General features: G+C 38.6%; 1 pseudogene; it reads left to right on the forward strand.

Annotated features, from left to right (window-relative positions):
• The first annotated feature begins 12035 nt into the window (after positions 1 to 12035).
• LOC126022005 (fatty acyl-CoA reductase 2-like) overlaps positions 12036 to 21416 on the forward strand; it is a 57309-nt pseudogene continuing 47928 nt past the window's right edge.

The raw sequence follows: 21416 nt of genomic DNA on the forward strand, positions 1-21416 counted from the left end.
CAGCTGGGCAGGTGACTCCGGCCCACTAGGTACTAGGGAATGTCCTCCCCTGTCCACGCTCGGGTCAGGTGGGATGAACTCTGGGGCCTGGAAGTTGAGGCAACGGGTGGTGTGGTCTCTGTGCCAACAAGCTGGCCTCTGCAGTCTATGGGGGGGGTCGCGGGCAAGGTGGCTGGCGGCTGCGGGGTCGTCCACGTGTGAGTGCCCTAGGAGAGTGCACTCACCATGGACGCCGGGGGTCCCTACTCCCCGTTGGCGCGGCTGGCCTCTGCAGTCTATGGGGGGGGGGTCGCGCGCAGGGTGGCTGGCGGCTGCGGGTCATCCACGTGTGAGCGCCCTAGGAGAGTGCACTCACCATGGACGCCGGGGGTCCCTACTCCCCGTTGGCGCGGCTGGCCTCTGCAGTCTGGGGGGGTGGGGTCACGCGCATGGTGGCTGGCGGCTGCGGGTCGTCCACGTGTGAGTGCCCTAGGAGAGTGCACTCACCATGGACGCCGGGGGTCCCTACTCCCCGGTTGGCGCGGCTGGCCTCTGCAGTCTATGGGGGGGGGGGGTCGCGCGCAGGGTGGCTGGCGGCTGCGGGTCATCCACGTGTCTAGATCAAAGTTTTCTAAAGGAAAGCACACATAGATCTGTAGTTTTTTATCTTCTTGTCATCATAGAAGAAGTGTTTCAAATGTATTAAGAGCACAAGGTGTAGTCTCCAAACTTCTGTCTTTTTTTTTTAAGGCCATTGAGTTTTACTAAAGAAAAAGAATATCTGCCCAAGGTAGGAGTTTATACATCTCCAAAAATGGAGTAGCCCAAAATGTTTTTGGGCAACTGATTATATGCCAGTTTTTGCAAGCTTCTTCTACTTGAATTCGAGGTTATTGCTAGGAAATTATCACGGAGAATAATTTAGCACTAATGGTTTCTTCAGTTTCTTACTCTTTTTTTAATACTTTATTAAAACACCTTGATTACAAACATGGTTGTAGTTGGGTTTCAGTCATGTAAAGAACACCCCCCATCACCAGTGCAACATTCCCAATACCAGTGTCCTGAATCTCCCTCCTCCCCATGCAACCCCTGCCTGTACTCTAGACAGGCTTTCTATTTCCCTCATACATTCTTGTTGTTAGGATAGTTCACAATGTAGTTATTTCTCTAATTAAACTCATCACTCTTTGTGGTGAGCTTCATGAGGTGAGCTGCAACTTCCAGCCCTCCTCTCTTTTGTCTCTGAAAATTATTATTGCAAGAATGTCTTTCATTTTTCTTAAAACCCATAGATGAATGAGACCATTCTGCATCTTTCTCTCTCTCTCTCTGACTTATTTCACTCAGCATAATAGATTTAAGTAATCCTGCTCTGTGTTACAGTGGCTGCAATTGCCCCTATTGTCTTTTAGTTCTTTAAAAATACTTTAAGGCAAACCAGTAACATGTATTTATCGGTAGAGGTCAAGGCAAGTATAAATGAATAAAGATCTCTGATGTTTTAAATTCTTGATGTCAGATGAGACATTAAATTTTAGATTTAAGTTGGCCTTGGAAAAGTGTAGCAATAACAGACTCATTAAACTGCTTGTGTACCTGTCATGGTTGTTTTTACAGATTTTTAGTAAACCAGATGATTTCTATTTTTCTCTATGTCTAATCTGTATAGCAGCTTTGTTTCACATTACATTACTTGATTTTTATCAAGTCCTGATGATGCCTCTCTAGTAAAAATAGACGTAGTTAGGGGCTGGAGCAATAACATAGTGGTAAGGTGTTTGACTTACACCCGAACAACACAGGACAGATTGTGGTTCAAATCCTGGCATCAAATATGGTCCCCTGTGCCTGCCGGGGGAGATTTCTGAGTCCAGAGCCAGGAGTAAACACTGAGCACCACCAATGTGACCCAAAAACAAAAACAAAAACAAAAAATAAAAGTGGCTCATGTGGATTCTATTGACTCTCCTACAAACTGAATATTTGTCTTTCAATGACCATCTTAAAATCTTTTGGGTTGATATATCTGTGCTGTCCTTTCCATAAAGATTTTATAACCTGACCAAACTCTTCTGACACCTGGATTTTTGTACCAACAGATTTGATCTGTTAATGTTCTTTTTTATAATAGTTCTCGTAAAAATAATCAGTAAAACTGGGAATAGTGTACAGGCATTTAGCACTGAATTCAGGTAACAAATATTTCCTAAGTTATGAAGTTTGGTGAGAGCAGGGACAGTTCCCTCATTTACAGCATAAGGCTTCTAAAACTGCTCATTTCCGCTACCAATATTCTCTGCCTTATAGTCAACTTACTATTTTGGTTACTTATTGAGTTCAGAGTTTGTTTCCTGCCCACACTTTTTGAATAATCTTTGTTGTTTCTGAGGGAAGGTTTTTACCCACATAGGTTAATCAATTGTATTTTGCACCTGAACATCTTATTTAAAGTGTTTTTTTTTTGCAGCTTTATAAGGGTCTCCTTGGGTAAAATTAATAAGTTTAGTGCAAATAATGTTAAGGACAAAATGTCCATGGGTGACATGCCTTTTTTTCTTTATATATATTTCTTGTTTTTTTTTCAGGCCACGCCTGTTTGATGCTTATGGGTTACTCCTGGCTTAGCGCTCAGAAATTGCCCCTGGCTTGAGGGGACCATATGGGACACTGGGGGATCGAACCACGGTCCTTCCTTGGCTAGCGCTTGCAAAGCAGACACCTTACCTCTAGCACCACCTTGCCGACCCCTTTTTCTATATTTTTATAGTTGAATTTTTAGAGTTCTGTGAACTCTTTCAACTATGGCTTGTCCTTGTGGATTATATGGGATGCCAGTCATATGTTTTTTCCTCATTCCTTACAAAAAGATTGAAAAGTTTTACTGTGTAGGCTGTCCTTATAGATTGATGAACTTCCATAACAGAAAAGCACTGAAGCATGAAGGTGCTAACAAGGAAATTGTTCTGAGCCTCACCTTGATGATAAGTGTGGTGATCAATTTCAAATAAGGCATAAACATTTAAGGTTGATTATTGCATAAGTAAACACATTCTAGAAGCCCAGACTGCTGAGCAAAAGTACCCATTAAGGAATAAGGGCCGGGCGGTGGCGCTAAAGGTAAGGTGCCTGCCTTACTGCGCTAGCCTAGGACGGACCACGGTTCGATCCCCCGGCATCCCATATGGTCCCCCAAGCCAGGAGCGACTTCTGAGCGCATAGCCAGGAGTAACCCCTGAGCGTCACAGGGTGTGGCCCAAAAACCAAAAAAAAAAAAAAAAAAAAAAAAAAAAAGAGTTGCAAAATTAAAAGCTACACCTTTTGGTGCTACACTTTGGAGCTGGTCCATGAAAAAATCTAATTTCTGTTGAATCTTTTGTGTTAAACACCTGGGTTATTTAAATCCAACTTCTTTCTAAAGTATTAAATAAGTTTGTGAATTCTCTATTTGGAATCCCAAGGTGAATCCAATTTATATCATCTAAGAGTTTTTAATCTTTATTTAAACACTGTGATTACAAATATGATTGTAGTTGTATGATTTCAGTCATGTAAAGAATACCCCCCTTCACCACTGCAACACTCGCACCACCAATGTCCCAAATATCCCTCCTCCTCACCACAACCACACCTGTAATCAGGACAGGCTTTTTACATCCCTTATTTATTCACATTGTTAGGATAGTTCTCAATGTATTTATTTCTCTAACAGCACTCATCACTCTTTGTAGTGAGCTTTATGTAGTGAGCTGCATATTCCAGCCCTTATCTCTTTTGTCTCCTAAAATTATTGCAAGATTGTCTTTTATTTTTCTTAAAACCCATAGATGAGTGAGACCATGTTCCTTTCTTCCTTATCATTATTGGTGTATAAAAAGGCCATTGATTTTTGTGTGTTAATTTTATAGCCTGCCACATTGCTATATCATGCTGAGAGTTTTTATCAGGAATGGGTGTTGGATCTTATCAAATGCTTTTTTATTTTATTTATGCTTTTTTATTTTTCTTATTGTTGATGATGTGTATTTTGTTGATAGATTTATGGATGTTAAACCATCCTTGCATTCCTGGGATGAAACCTACTTGATCATAGTGAATGATCTTCTTGATCCGAGGTATTGGATCCTGTTTGCCAGTATTTTGTTGAGGATATTTGCATCTGTGTTCATAATGGATATTGGTTTGTAATTTTATTTTTTGGCAGCATCTCTATCTGGTTTTGTTATTACCATAATGTTGGCTTCATAAAAGCTATTTGGAAGTGTTCCTGTTTTTTCAATTTCATGAAAGAGCCTGGCCAGGATTGGTAGTAGTTTCTCTTGAAAGGTTTTAAAGAATTCCTTTCTGAATCCATCCAGACCAGGGCTTTTGTTTTTGGGCAAACTTTTGATTACGGTTTTAAATTCCTCAATAGTGACAGCAGTGTTTAGATATGCTACATCCTCTTTATTCAAACGTAGAAGGTTATATGACTTCAAGAGTTTATCCATTTCTTCCAGGTTCTCATATTTAGTGGCATAGAGTTTCTCAAAGTAATCACTGAATACTTTTTGAATCTCTGCAGTATCTGTAGTCATCTCCCCCTTTTCATTTCTAGTATAGGCTATCAAGTTTCTCTCTCTCATTCTTTGTGATTTTTGTCAATGGTCTATCAATATGTTTATTTTTTTAAAGAATCAACTTCTGCTTTCATTGATCTTTTGGATTTGGGGGGTTTACTTCATTAATTTCTGCTCTTAGCTTTGTTTTTGTCTACTATCTCCCTGTTTTTGGTTCCTTTAGTTTATCATTTTCTAATTCTATAAGCTGCGTCATTAAGCTATTTATGTGTATGCTCCTTCTTCCTTCCTGATGTGTGCTTGAAAATCTATAAATTTTCCTCTCAGTTCCGCTTTTGCTGTGTCCCATAGGTTCTGATAGTTTGTGTTTTGATTGTCATTTGTTTCCAGGAAAGATTTGATTACCTCTTTGATTTTATCTCGGACCCACTGGTTTTTCAGTATCAGGCTAATTTCCAGTTGTTAAAGTATTTTTCTGTGTCCCTGGGTAGTTCACATCTAATTTCAGAGCTTTGTCGTGGGCAAGGTAGACTGCAACATTTATATCCTCTTGATTTTATGGAGGTACTTTTATGTGCCATCATGTGGTCTATCCTGGAGAATGACCTATGTACGATGGAAAAGAATATGTATCCAGGTTTCTGAGGATGGAGTGTCCTATATATTTCTACTAGACCTCTTTTTTCCATTTCTCTTTTTAAGTCTAGTATATTTTTGTTGGGTTTCAATCTGGTTGACCTATCAAGTGTTGTTAGGGTGGTGCTGAAATCTCCCACAATTATTGTGTTATTATTGATATCCTTTTCTATATTTGTCAACAATTGTATTAAATACTTTGCTGGTCCTCGTTGGGTGCATATACTTTTAGGAGCATGATTTCTTCATGGTGTACATATCCCTTGATTAGTACAAAATGTCCAAATTTGTCCCTTACATCTTTTCTGAGTATAAAGTTATGTCATCTGATATTAGTATGGTCACTCCAGCTTTTTAAGTGTGTTATTTGCTTGGATGATTTTCTTCCAGCCTTTTATTTTGAGTCTGTTTGTTTTGACTCTTTGGGTGTGTTTCTTGTAGGCAGTAGAAGGTTCGGTTCAGTTTTCTCATCCATTTCGCCACAGTGTGTCTCTTAACAAGTGCAATTAGTCCATTGACATTGAGAGAGATAATTTCCATGGGACTTACTGTCATCTTTGAGTAGAAGTTTGGTGTGTTTGTTGGTCTGTCTTGTCTTAAATTAGACCTTTCAGTTTTTCTTTTAAGGCTGGTTTTGTGTCTGTAAAGTTTCCTAACTGTTATTTATCTGTGAAGCCATGCATACTTCCTTTAAACCTGAAAGTGAATTTTGCTGCGTGCAGTATTCTAGTCGAAGCATTTATTTCATTGAGTTTTGTCACTATGTCCCACCACTGCCTTCTGGCCTTGAGTATTTCTGGTGACAGGTCTGCTGTAAATTTCAAGGATGCTCCCTTGAATGTAATTTTCCTTTATAATCTTGCTGCTTTCAATATTCTGTCTCTATAATGTGGGGTTCATCATTGTGACTAGTATGTGTCTTGGGGTGTTTTTCCTGAGATATTTTTAGCTAGTACCCTTCAGGCATGCAAGATTTGGTCACATGTATTCTTTAGCTCTGGTAGTTTCTCTGTAATGATGTTCTTGACTGTTGATTCTTCCTGCAGAGTTTCTTCTTGGGTCTCTGAGACTCCAGTGATTCTTAAGTTGTTTCCATTGATTTTATCAAAGACTCCTATTTTCATCTGTTCATATTCTTTGAGTAATTTTTTCATTGTCTGATCATTTGCTTTAAGGCTTTTATCCAATCCCTTCTACTGTATGAAGTTATGCATCGTATCTTCCAGCTCACTAATTCTATCCTCAGCTTCTGTTACCCTGTGGGAGAGCTTATCCATTGAGTCATTCAATTCCTCAACTGTGTTTTTCAGACCTGTTATTTGACCTGATATTTCAGCTTGGACTTTTCTGATTTCTATCTTCATATTCTCTTGATTCTTATTAGTGTTTTGTTCTACACTTTCTTTGAGCTCTGTGAACATCCTTTATATTTCTTCTCTAAACTCCAAGTCTAAAGACTAACTTGGTAAAGACTAACATTCTGTAGGAATGTCCTGTTAGAAGGGGTCCTGTCCCAGCCCCCTTCAGGATTGGGATAGACTCTGATTATAGGTATATAGAGGAAAGATCAGACTGTGGCTAATTGGTGCTGATTCAGAGTCTTGGACTGGTAGATGGTCAATTCCTAGAGTAGGTCAGAGAATCATGCTGGTCCCAAGGTTCAGTAGTAAACAACTGATGTTCAAGTCAAGTCACCAAAGCAAATGTTCAGAGTGGAATGCCCCTTGTAGTAAGAAATTATTGAGTTTTTATCCATAATGGATAATAACTCCTCTTAGTTTCTAATATTTTCCCATTTTAATGCACCTATGCAAAAGATACAGTGACATAGGATACTATTATAGCCTATGGGAAGATAATAAATTAACAGATCCTATTAAAAGTACAAAAAGACTTCATGAGTACTATTTGTATTATTTTCTAAGAACTCCTACTAGCATATCAAAATAAAAGGGGAAAGCATAATATACCATATAGCATATACATGTTAAAGAGATACAATACTCTTTTTTTTTTTGTTTTTTTTTGTTGTTTTTTTTGGGCCACACCCATTTGACGCTCAGGGGTTACTAATTGCCCCTGGCTTGGGGGGACCATATGGGACACCGGGGGATCGAACCGCGGTCCGTTCCTTGGCTAGCGCTTACAAGGCAGACACCTTATCTATAGCGCCACCTTCCCGGCCCCAAGATATAATACTCTTAAGAAGTAGGGGCCGGGCGGTGGCGCTCGAGGTAAGGTGCCTGCCTTACCTGCGCTAGCCTAGGAGACGGACCGCGGTTCGATCCCCCGGCGTCCCATATGGTCCCCCAAGCCAGGAGCGACTTCTGAGCGCATAGCCAGGAGTAACCCCTGAGCGTCACCGGGTGTGGCCCAAAAACCAAAAAAAAAAAAAAAAAAAGAAGTATACAAAGTGGTTATACATGTCCCCTAAATCTTTTGAAATAATCCGAGGAAAGAAAATAAATTCTAAATTCCAAATGCAACACCGTCTTGTGGAGTCTGGAAAATGGCTCACAGAACTCACAGATCAGGAGATGTCCTAGATCTGAAGATCTTTCAATAGTGTTCAAGAACTCAAGTAACTCGACAGCAGCAGCAGACAGAGAGATAATATAGAGCAGGAGACCTTCATGGATAATGAACCATGAAGAGGATCATGAACAGTTCACATGTCAAAGTTGCTGCCTTAGTCCTGTTTTCCATGCAGTGAGTGGTCTTCAGTAAGTTCAGCTGGGTTGATTTATGTAGATTCTACAAACTTTTACTGGATCAGTATCATAATCTCCAGCTCAACCATTGTGGCAGTGGTAGCATCATCTTCTTCCCCCCAAAAAAGAAATGGTCATATACGAGAAGGAAATTCTAAATAAAATTTGGACAGACATTACATATAATAAGGACAAACATTAAACATAGAGATGGCCACCACACACATTACCATCACACAATAGGTTAACCAAAATTCCAATGGAATGAATCCAAAATGAAACAAAAAAAATCAACTGAAATGGTAAAAAGCACTTCAAAACATAATAGCTGGCAACCTAGGTAGAAGAAAAACTATAAACTCACAAAAATGTCTTCCAAATGTCAAGTAGAGAGATCTGAAAGAGAATTACATGTACAATACAAGCACAGAGAACTCTGCTACAAATAATAAACAGTAACTCAATAATATATTAAGCAAAGATAAGGAGCACTGAAAAGGGAGTCCATATCAAAAACTATAATTTTGCCAAAATTATGCATTTGAATTCCATCCTGAGAGCTAATAGGAGGAAAATAAATCAGTAATATTAGAATATAAAACTAAAAACTTGTTAGAGAAATATACCATAACAAATTGATATGAAAAAACTTTAATAAAATGCAGGAGTCTTTTTTTGGAAAATTCCTGTGTAAAAAGAAATAATATGATTATATAAAATTCATAAGTAACTAAATCTTGGAGAGTAATAAAAGCAAGACAAGACTCACCATAAGGATAAGCATTTTCTACCTTTTTCTACTATTATAAATGTGGAGAAAACCATGGATCATTAGTAAAAACTGAAAAAGAAGGAGAGTGATTAGCTGGGAAAAATCACATCGTTCATTGTAGGTCTCTGAACAGTGAAAAAAAGAATATATGCTGTGGATTTTACTGGCATGTTGGGGACGTTTTTGATCTTGTCATTAAATTGATCCAATTTTTTCTTGCAGCAATTTTACAATATGATGTACAGTGTCCGTAATGAACTTTACCATAATGGTCTGAAACTGATGAAAAGTTGTATTTCTCAATCTTGTCTTTATACTCGGGTGAATTCTACTAAATTGAGGTCTTCTAAAGGAAAATCCACTTAGGTGTGCAGTTTTTTTATTTGCTTGCCATAAAAATCAAAGTGTTTCAAATGTATTATCAGTACTGATGGCAATTTCCATAGATGTGTTTTCTTTTAAAAATTCCTCTTAGTATTGCCAAAGTTGCAATGACTTTGTTGTCATCTCTCAACTCTTACTCTTTGAAAAATTTAATAAGGCATTTCTGTTATGTACATTTATTTGTAGATGTGACAGACAGGGACAAATGAACAAACATCTAACAAACCTCAAACTTTTGGTGGCATTTGAGGCACTGAAGAATAGATTTGAACTGTCCTTGAAAGAGAGCATAAATAACAAACTCATGAGCCTTTTTGTGTTCTTGTCCAGATTGTTTATAATTTTCAGTGTCCATAAGGCAATTAGTTTTTACTGTAGCAGAAATTCCTGTCAACAAATCCTAGTGAAGGCCATCTATGAGAAACATTGATAGTTCATGAGGACCTGATTATTGTGTCCAGAAAACTGGTCAGTAAGTAGGCCAATTGTTGTTTCGAAGCTTTCATGGTTAATATATCTATGATATCCATTTCCCATAGTTTGATGATCTAGCCACATTCTTCTGCTAATTTACCTTCATGTCCCAGAGGATTTTTTTTCTGTTAACATCCTTTTCTATAATAATCTTAATAAAAATACACAGTCAAGGCTGAAATATTATACAGGCATTGCAATATTGAGTTTATGTAGCAAGAATTTTCTACATTTTGGAGCCCAGTTAGGACAGGTTCCTGTCTTTCCTGTTGTGTCCTGAAGTGTAAGGGCTTATCACCATTATCAGTCTCACTCAAGTTGTGGGGCTTGAGTGTTAAATTTGTTACCATTCTTGGAGGTTTCAGCAATGTTACTGTTGTCAGTCTTTTGAGTATTTTGTATTTGATCTGAAGGAGAGTTTATAGTCATGGCAGTTGGTACCTAATTATTTGTGCTTGCCCGATTTATCACGAAGTGTAATGGGACCCAAAATTTTATGGGAGAGTTGTCATCTGTAGAAACAAAAGCATATCCCCTCCCTCTCAGGAGGAGATATCCAGCTATTCATTTATCATTCTCTTTAATCCAAACAGGTATATGGATTGTTTCCTGTTTCTAAATGTGTTCTTTAAAATGTCTTTAAGCTGCAGTGTAAATTACCCTTGGGGTAAATTTAAGTAGTTAAATGTGACTGAAGTCAGTGATAGCAGTTCTGTTTGTGTCAAACAGCTTTTTCTACATTTTTATAATTGAGTTTTTAAGGTTCTGTGAGTCCTTTTCACAATGGCTTGTCCATGACTATTATGAGGGATCCCCCTCAGGTGGCTTACCTGTTACTCTTTACAAAAGAATTTAAAAGTTTTGCTAATTTAGGCGAGCCCATTATCAGTTTTTATAGAATATGGAATACCCATCACAGAAAAGCACTGATAAAGGAAACTACAAACAACCTTAGATCTTTGAGAAGACATAGAAATTGTCCATGCAAACCGAGAATATGTGTCCACCACAACATGGAGATAAGGTTTTTATGGAAAAAAATCTGTATGTGTAATATCCATTTACCAAAGTTCATTAGTCTGTAAACTTCTTGGGTTTGCTCCTGTAATGCAAGTTTTCTTTGTTCATGGTGCACAAATGTTGTAGTTCTCTGTAATTTCCCTGTCCTGCCTCCATGGAATTTGATAATTCACATGTAGATGGCATGCATTTGTATGTGGAGCTGACTGTTCTTCTAATGGGTTTTTAAAAATAGGCATTGTTAATAAGTCAGCAGTTTTATTTCCTTGAGCCATTAGTCCTGGTAATCCAGAGTGAGCTCTAAGATGAGTGATGAAGATGGTCTCAGTTCTTTTCTGGAGAAGCTGTTGTAATCGTTTTAGTAAATTCTGTATTATCGGGGTATTGGCCTTAATGGAGGTGGTGGTTATGGCAGGGCATAGACTTACCACGTAAGCAGAGTCATTTACAACGTTACATGGTTCTGTTACATGTGTTAATAAGTAGTTCAGTGTTGCTAATTCTACTTGTTGTGATGACTTGTATTTAGTATGTATAATCACATTAATTTTATCCTCAATTATCCCTCCTTTCCCTTTTTGAGATCTGTCGATGGAAAATACCTGGACATTGAAAATAGGAGAAGTCCTAACAATGGAAGAAATAACAAACTGGGTTTTCTTAAAAAAAAAAAAAAAAGTTCCAGGCCTTTCCTGCTGGGTAATGGGAAGATATTTCTCCTGTGAAATCTGAGAGGGCACTTTGAAGAGATTCATTCATTAAGAGGCAAGACTAACTCAATTTCTTTTATTTGTATTGGTAAAACTATTATGGCTGGATCAAAATCCAACAAAGAAACAGCTCTGAGTTTTGCTTTGATATTAAGCTCTGAAATCAGTTCTAAATAGGGTACCACGGAGCGGGGTTGTTTGTTATGAAAATAAACCCACGCCAAAGGTCTGGATAATTGTGTCAGCGCAGCTATGGGAGACTTCATTGTCGAAAAGTTCAGCAGAAAGATCTTTACTCCAGGTACAAACCTGGAGAGGCAGGATTTTTGTCTGTTTAAGTCTGTTTAAGAAAATCTCCAATTCTTTTTTGGACAACTGGTATTAACTATCTCAGCTATTTTAGGCGGGTCCTCCCTCCAGTGTTTGAAAAAGACGAGCCAGTTCTGTATTTGGTATACCTAGGGAGGGATGAACCCAGTTTATGTTACCTAAAAGTTTTTGAAAATTATTAAGTGTTCTGAGTTTTTTGATTAATGGAAATTTTTTGTGGGTATATAGAAGTTTGGTCTAAAATGGAACCCAAGTATTGATAAGGTGGCATAGTCTTTTTTTTCTGAAGCTGTTTTTAGTCCTGATGCTTGTAGACAGTAATAAGAATATGAATTCTGTACATCTGTCTCATTGTTCATTTTTAATAAAATATCGTCCATGTAGTAATAAATGAGAGCCTGAGAAAACTTTTCACAGGCAGGGAACAAAATCTACAAAATACATTGTTGGGAAGTTGGACATGCCCTGTGGTAAAACCTTCCACTGAAAATGCCTACAGAATTGAGTATTATTGAGAGAAAGAACTGAAAATGCAAAATGTTTTCTATCATCTGGGTGGTTAGGAATTTGATAAAAGCAGTCTTTTAGATCAATTATTATTAATGGCCAATCCTTTGGAATAGCTACAGGTGAAGGTAAACCAGTCTGCAGTTTGCCCATAGAGATCATGGATAAATTCACAACTCTATGACCATCAAAAGTCTCCATTTCCCAGATTTTTTCTGTATAATAAATATGGGTGAATTCCATTGTGAAAAGGACGTTTCAATATGTCCCAATTTCAACTGTTCATCCACTAATTCTTTCAGAAACTTTAATTTATCAGCTTTAAGGGGCCACTGACCTGTCCATATTAGGGCATCAGGCTTCCAATTTATTTTTATCGCTGCTGTATTTTTAATGGCAGTGGCCCATAGTAAAAATTTTGAGTTTTTGTATCAGAGGATAGTTATTTTCTTCTAGAACTAGTGGGATATGGAATTTTGCTTTCCACTGCTTTTGTAGGTGACGACCCCACAAGGATGGTGAAAACAGGCCTATGTGAGGTCTAATTATAGCTCTTTGATTTTCTGAGCCTTTGCACACTATAGTCTTTGTACTTAGCAAACAGGAGCTTAAACCTCCCACTCCCTCCAGAGAATACATGATTTCCCGGAGAGGCCAGTTTTCTGGCCATTCTTTTTCAGAGATTATGGTAACTTCTACCACGGAATCCAAAAGTCCTTCAAATGTCTGCCCTTGCAATTGAAGTTTTAGCATTAAATGTTCATCCCTCATTTTCTTAACCAAAGCCACGAGTGGGTTATGGATGGCACCCGGATTGGTGCTTCCAAAACCTCCAATTCTTTTCTTATCTGGTTTCCCTATCTTGACATATGGAATTATCACAAGCTGAGCTATACCTTCACCTTTCTTAAAAATCTAAGTAACTGGTACGTTAATAATCACAATTATTTCTCCCATAGAGTCTGAATCAATGACTTCGTTAATGACTGAAATTTCCTTGATACTGAGGCTGCTCCTGCCAAAAATTATACTGACTGTATTCAGGGGTGTTGAGCCCATAATACATGTTTTCAACATTGTCCTGGGTAGATATTAATGTCTTCTGGACATATTATGTCCAGACTGCCACTCCCTGTATTGCAGGATTCAAATCATTTGCAGTGTAGAATTTCCTGGAGCTGAACATGGTAACATTATGGTTGAAGGGTTTTGCCCCTGTTTTTGATGGGGCTGAGGTAAGCACTGATACGTGTTTCCCTGCATTGTGTAACTGGGGAAGTGAATTTAAAAGAAGTCAGCAATCTCTTTTGAAATGCTCTGGCTTCCCATAATGGAAGCAGTTACCTTGCCTCCTGGGGATTATATTCAAACCTCTTCTCAGGTTGTTATCAAAGTGGTTTTTTGGACTGGCAGTCTCATGCCCATTAAATGCCCGTTAATGCATTAAAATGCACTTTAATGCATTTCGGGCAGAAACGTGGTTTCCTGAATGTGTTTTGTCCCCTCTAGGGAGAAGCTGTAACGCCCTTAGTTGATGTAAAATTTTGTACATGATTTGTGTGTGATGGGGGTTGAGTTATATCTTGCACATTCTGACAGACTCTACTCAAATCAGCTTTATCAGAGGCAATAATACTGATTTGCATGCTGTATTAGCATTGCAGTAAGTCAAATTCTTTTTGAGAAATTTTCTATTATCCTCATTTTTCACTTGCAATTTAAGTGCATTCTGGAGCCTTCCCCAAAACTCTATATATGGTTCAAGACTGCCCTGTGTAATTTTAAGAAAAATTCCTGAATTTATTCCCGTGTAATCAATCTTTTCCCATGAGGATAATATGATTTTCTTAACTATATCCAATATTTCCTTTGATAAAGCAGCTTGAACTTGAACATTTGAGTATTGATTTTCACCCATCAATTGTTCATTAAAATAGGGTCACCCCTGCCACCAATTTTTTTTTTATTTCCTTCTGGGCTAAAGGGCCTGGCTTGAACTCCTTCCGTGTAAATCATGTCCCATTGAACCCACTGATTTGAAGTTAAACACATTTTTACTACTCTTTTAAAATAATGCAGAACCCAAACTGATTTTTGACACCAAAATTTTAGTAACTCTACACAATATGGTGATGTAGGATCGTAATCTTTACATGATTTTTTCATAGTTGAACATTTATTTATGTAAATAAGAATAGTCATTACATTATAACTGCATTACATTATTTGAATTTCTTTTTTTATTTTTATACATTTATTTTTAATTATGAGAACAAAGATGCAAGGAAAGAGGAAAAGGTAAAATTACAATGGAAGGACAATCACTGATAAACAGAATTTTTAGAAGAAAACCCCTTGCTGATACCTTAATTTTGAACTTTCAGCCAAAGAACATTAAGAAAAATAAAATAGAACCCATGTACAATTACTTTGTCCCTCAAGTCCCCAGATTGTAGTACATTATAACATTTCTTAGCAGTACACAAAGCAATCTAAGGCCATAAAACGTATGCAACTCCTTAAATATTGAAGATATAGTATTTTCTTACATTTCCTTGCCCATGCATATTAGATTAAGTTAATCACAAAAGTTTAAGTGGGTTTCTTAAAGGATTAGAGTAAAAGGAGCACAGTATAAGGTGTTAGAGTTCCAGCTATTGTTTGCATAGGTCCACCAAAATATGAAGGACACAGAAAAGAAAAGCCTTGGCCTAAGTACAAGGAGACCCTACCCCTGAAGTTTCCTGGCAGAAGACCAACTCTAGGCTCCAGGCAAATTAGTTTGTCCAATCTAAGTCATTGTCTGTAGTGTCAATACACTTTTATTTTTTACAGTTTCTGTTGTTGGTATCATGTTTCTGTATTAAAGATCCTGGAATCTGCATATCCTAAATTGAAGTCAGGATGGTGTAGAGCGTCCTCTAGTTTCACCTCACAATAAAAGGGCAATGCAGAGAGCCCTGTCCTGTAAGCAGGTCATTGTCGTCAAGTCTTCTTAGTGTTGAGGGAAGTCTCTTTTGAGCAGGTCAATGTCAGAGCAGCGGTAGGGTTTTTCCTGGTAGAGGATTGCTTCCAGATGATGTTATAAATGACCTTAGATGTTTCGTAGTTAGCTTCCCTGGTTCAGGGGTGAATGGAGAATGCCCATTCTTCTGAGACCTGTACCAGGTCATTATGTCAATGTTCAGGGTGTAAGGACCCATTACTCTACAAGAATTCTGTGTTCCTACCTTTATTAGATAGGAACTTATTTGTATGTATAGTATTTTCCCATTTTAATGTGCCTATGCAAACAAGGAATAATGCCATGTGGCATTATAGGCCCAAATGGGGACTGCAAGAACAAGTTCAAAAATCCCCATGACATGGTTAAACATAAGCATTAATCTGAGGAACTCTTTCACCAAAAATTCCTTATTGAACAGCTCACAGAGAGAAGAAAAGATAATAAGAGGGGAAAATCTTCACTGTAAAAGAGAATATTTAGTAAGAGTTATAGCTGTCAAAGAAAATAGACATAAAATATTCAAGACATATGTGTCCATTTTATGTCTTTTGAAATAGTTGGGGGTTATTAAATCCAGTGCACCACTTTGGTGTGTGATTGGGACTGTGAAGTACTGAAGTTAAAAAGGGTTAATGGGGGATACTGATGCTTGGGGTGATAGAGTTAAGGAGGGAAAATGAGCTTTACAAGGGTGTATGAAATTGCAGAATATAAGATGGACATTCTACATACACAAAACATAACTGAAGGATAGGATATACTATTAATATTTACTGTGGGGGGGGCTATCACCCCACGCAGTTTTGAACATGTAGACTGGTAAGAAATTGCCAGAGACTGCCTTAATAAAAATGAGAAGCTCTCAGCACCCCCCAATTTGGGCCCACCTTTTCTAGCCGCCTGGGCTGGGTCCTAGGAAAGGCCTGGAGGCCTGGGGGCAGGAGAGGAGATGGCTGGGGGCCTACCAAGACTCCCAGTACCCCCAAGCTGGAACAAGGTCTTCGAACTGGGGTCTCCCCAGACCCTTTTACATGATGTTTTAATTTGATCTATGTCTTCCATCTCAAGGGGTTTATAAAATGAGATTTTTTACTTCAGGTAAAGGGGCTGAGCCCGTGCTGGCAAAATTACTCTGAATAGGGCTTTGTGGTGATTCTTCCTCTGATTCAGCATTAGCATGCCTGTCAGTTATGCCAGTGGAATCAAGATTCACCTGTGAAGTTTGGAGTTAGGGTTGTGTTATAGGAGTAGGATTGTGTGTTTCTAAATCTGTTATGAGCCTGTATGTTTTCAATATAAAGGCCTTTATTTTTTGTTGTGGGAGATGATCTACCAGTTTGCACTTGGGCCTCGGTATGCATAGGATAAAGGCCCTATTTTCTGTAGTGGGAAGAGATTCACTATTCTTATCCTTTTATCCCTTAATACCCAGTAAATCAATAAACTCAGCAGAATTATATTTCCAATATTGACATTCCAAAAATGGTCAAGGATATATACAGTACAGGAGAGCCAATTATGCAATCATATACTTTTGTGGACCACGGCCAACTGAAAGCAAATCTTTAAACAATGCAAAACCAATCTGTTTGAAACAAGGTGGCATAATACATACAATTAACCACTTAGACCACCTTAAATTTTCTGAGAGAGATTTCCAAGAAAGCATATCACTTATGGTTGATGAGGGTTGGGTTGCAGTTTGTTCAGGTGCCAGATGAAATGTCTCATTCTCTAGGTGATTGGGTAAGGTTTAATTCCCACCAAGCTCCCAGACAGGAAAGCAGTTTCCATTCCCCTGTTCAATTAAGCCAGTGGTAACAGTTCCAGTTGTAGAGATCCACAGAAAATAATTCACACAGTGAAAAGGTACAAGAATGGGTTCAGGAAATCCAGTGCTCAAGCAAAGAATTCAAACCACAAAAACTTTCTGTTCCTAAGATGGAGTGCAGCTCAGTGGAAGAAGACCAAAGAATGAGCCCCAGCCTTTCTCAGACCCTTGCTTTTAATGACAAGAATTAGGTACCACCCTAGGGTGGTATCAGAATACCAAGTAAGAAATAATCCAATATAGTATCACCAGGTCACACCCTAGGGTGGGATACAATTATTGATTAGAGTAGGATCAGTAACCCAATAAAAAATGTCTAGCCTAGTCCAATTCCAAATGCCTGATCCTGATCTACCCCCTAGTGAGGGACAAAGGGGAGACCCAATCACCAAAACTTCGATTCCAGAGACTGTTTGTCGAATCGACTGGGCAAGGTCAGTGGATGATCCCCAAAATGTTGTGTCCATGCCAGCAGCCCAGTGAAAAAACAAAGAGACTACATGGAAATGCAAGTTACAAAGTGGGATTTATTATGCCAGCATGCTGGGGTCTAAGTGCTTCTGTCACAGCAGGTTTAGGTTTGAACCCATATCTAAGGGATTCAGAGTTTATATAGCCATCTTCGACATGTTCAGGACTGGACATGTATCTCAGAAAACAGATAACAAGGAATACATAGTTCAAGTAACACAAATAATGTAATTCAAAATGGTATAAGGCCACACTTGACAAGGCTCTCCCTGAGTGCATGGATGTGGGAAGACAGCTATATATACTAGTTTATGAAGGTACCTGATGTTTCTTATCAGGTGTACCACCTACAGAGTATACAAGGCCAGTGATCAGAGTCATGTGGAGTCCTCTGTCACTATGGGAAAGCCTACAGTGTCCCTGTTCTCCAGGAAAAATGTGAGAATTGAGACATAAAATGTATGAGTGTAGGGTAGGCCTATGCTGGGTTTGGCCTTTTTATGTCTGCCCTTACATCACCTGTCAGAGAAAGGCAGAACAGTGGGCACTTGAGGTGCTCCAGAAAGTTTAATTGTATTCCAGGTGATTTTGAATCTTCCAGCTCTCTGAACGCTTGCAGATTGATTTCTCCAGCACTTAAATTTAGATAGACAGTTTTATAATTTCTTGGAAATAATTTCATCTTGTTATCTCTTGCCATAACTGCTTTTATTATTTTTACTGAATATTACTGAATACCACTTTTCAGCCTTTCTTGTTAAAATCTTCTAAAGATTTTATCTAAAGATTTATTTTAAAGATTTATCTTCTAAAGATAAAGTCATTTGCTCAATGACTTTGCTTATATACTAGTTTACTTTACTATTTGCTTGTGGGAATTTCCAGAATTAGCTCCACATTTCTTCAGGTGATTAAAATGATTTCTTAATCATTTATTACTATCAATTAGTTTTGCCATTTACAAAATTTCTCCTGGGCTTCTTGTATTATTGAACAGAAGCAGCTTGTCTAGGTTTGATTTCCCCTAACTTCTCTAGAGATTCATTATTAAATGATAACCATTTTGTTTAGAAATATTATATAATTATTTACCATTCATATTTTATTTAATTTTTTTCAGTAAAAATATTAATATAGTGTAGAAACAGACCATAGGTGTGCAAATGACATCTGGATTAAAAGCATATAACATTTAATTTTTAAACATTAACTAGAAGCCAGAACAATAGTACATTGGGAAGGGTGCTTGCCTTGCACTCTGCCAACCCTTAGTTGATCATTTGTTCCCCTGAGCCAACCAACTGTGACTTTTGAATGCAGAATTAGTAGTAATACCAGAGCACCACTGAGTGTAGACAAACAAATAATTAATAATAATAATATGTAAATTTGAAATACATTCACTGGGCATGACTGGCTTATATTGAGAGAAAGAGTGATCGTGTCATGTTTTCTGAAGATGTTCAAGGAGATAATTTAGCTGCATTTGAGCTGGAATTAGATACTCTGAATGAAGCAAAATAAAATCAAAGGCTATTTCTTGACGATGTATTTTGTAAGTTTATGTTCCAACCCAAAGTAAGTTGTATGTTCAGAGCTGTCACTTCATATATCAGCATTTTTTGTTTTCTTTGAGAGCATACCAAGCAATGTTATTTTTAATATATATTATAATTGGTTTGTACCTCTCCTTATATTCCATTTTTATCTGGGGCAGGCTCTCACATAATGCCGAGGAGACCAGTGCCATCTATGCCTAGTCATTATCAGTCAGCAAGCCAAATGGCCTAATGCTAGGGTCCAAGGATGCGCTATTGCACAGGCCCAGAGGTGCTGAACATAATTAGAGCTACACTTGCCCATGACTTGCCCAGGACTTTTCTAATGGTGTCCAGGGATCACATGATACTAGGAATTAAACCATGGACATATACATACACAGTATCTCATCTCACCTTTTACTATCCTTATCCCTGCAAACCCAAGAATATCTCAGCTCTATTTTAGTCTTTATAAAGTCTCAATCACCCCCAAAGGCTGGGATCATCACTTCCCGGCTCCAACCTTAATATAATATAGTTCACTGTGGGCTTAGTTGCTGAGGGGGAATACGTCTTTATTTTCAGATTTACTAAAAGGGTCCAAACACCACAAACTGCCACCTCTGATTTATGAAGCTCTGACACAAAAGATTTATGTCCTGAGAAAATGTATGTAAGGTGCCCTGGGCTCATGGGCTCAGAGGGACAATGATTTACTGTACAAGTTTGAGTGCTGTGTTTGGTACAAGGAAAATGTGAAACTTTAGAAATGCTGAGTTAACACATCTAAACAGGCCACACTCTGGCACCATATCCCACAGAAGGATACCACAGAAGGTTTTGCCATGTGCCTTTCCTAGAAAGTGGAGTGGTCATACAAGCCACAGGAACCTGACTTTTCCCTAGCTTTTATTTGCTCTTTATCCATGGCTTTGTGTCAGCTCTCAAGAAGACTAAAGATAGTGTGGGAAGAAGAAGGCAGGGGCTGCAGCTGCTAACCACCATCCTTGGCACACCTGTATGGTAATCAGTAGGTACTCACTTTTCAGAGGTCTTTGAGATTTTTTTGGCTTTATTAGTCCTGTGTCTTGTCAGGAGGAGGAGGCTTTATATTCCTTCCTCCCATACAGACCTGGGTGTCCACCATCATATTTCTTTACCCTACAAGTGGATTCAGCATTCTTTCGGAGACATAGAGCATAGAATTCCAAGTAAGGAGAGATCAATGACCCCAGAGACCTTCCTAAATTTCTAAGTCTTCAGATGCCAGGAACTGGAAAAGGCATTTGAGAGGTTGGGGGTACTTTTAATAATGCCACTGTGTCTCAGGCCTATGGCCATTTCAAGGCAGAGGATGAATACATGTAATATGTGAATTAACATATTTTACAGTGAATTAAACAGCTGAATCAAAGGTAGAAACTGCAAATGACTGAGTGGTTCTGGGGAAATATCACTGCCTGCTTGCAGGTCTATCCATTGTGTGAGGAGATGTGGTTGTTGACAAGTCTCTATTGTGTAAGGAAATGAGGTACAGAGTCTGAGCTGGTCAGAGTCCATGAGTGAACCCACTCAGTCCACATCATAGCTAACTGAACCCAAGGGATGTGTGGCTTTCTTGAGGCAGCACCAAACATTCCTTATGGGGAAGGATATGATCAAGGGGCTGAAGCCAAGAGCAGAGGAAAAAGTTGCTAGTCTGAGAAAGTAGCCATGGAACTCAAAGTGTCCAGAGCATGGTGGTCCCTGAACTCCCACTCTCTGAAGCAAAGAACCCCAGGGGGATCTCATGAAACTAATGGGGGCATCTGTGCATAGTAAACCCATGGGTACATGCTAATGCAGTATATTGGAACAGGACAGGCCTAGGCTGCTGACTAGAATGTGGTGTGCTTTTCTCCTGTCACATGCTGGCCTGGGATTTCTTCATACCTTTGGGCCTCTCTGTGTACCTTCCTTTGTTGCCAGTGCTTTGAGGACTTACTAAGTGCCTCTGTCTTCTACCAGCCAGAAGCTATAGGGCAGTTTGTATCTCTGATGGGGTGTGAAAACTGGCTGCATTCAGTTTACACTTTGCTGATGTTTTTTTATTTGGAGAAGACAATATCCAGTCATTGGTGCTCAAGAACTACTCTTAGTGGCCATAGGGAACTAGGTGAGATGCTGCATCTGTGTTGACTGCTTGCAAACCATCTTACCAAATGCACTCCAAATCCCTCCAGCTCTGATTTACCCTATTTGAAATCTCTCAATACTCTGTCCTTTTCTAAGCTTGTGTGAGATGGGCACACATATGTGTGCGCACATATATACATACATGCATATGCAAATACATGACCTAGCTTCTTATGCTGCTCCATTTTGACCTACTTGGGTTGTTGTCACTAGTACAAACTACAAACTACAGTTAGAGGGAATTACAGTTGTGTGTGTGTTTGTGTGTTTGCACATGCATATGTGTATATGTCCCAATAGTCCCTTCCA

This window comes from Suncus etruscus, chromosome 11 (assembly GCF_024139225.1).
Source record: "Suncus etruscus isolate mSunEtr1 chromosome 11, mSunEtr1.pri.cur, whole genome shotgun sequence".
Lineage (NCBI taxonomy): Eukaryota > Metazoa > Chordata > Mammalia > Eulipotyphla > Soricidae > Suncus > Suncus etruscus.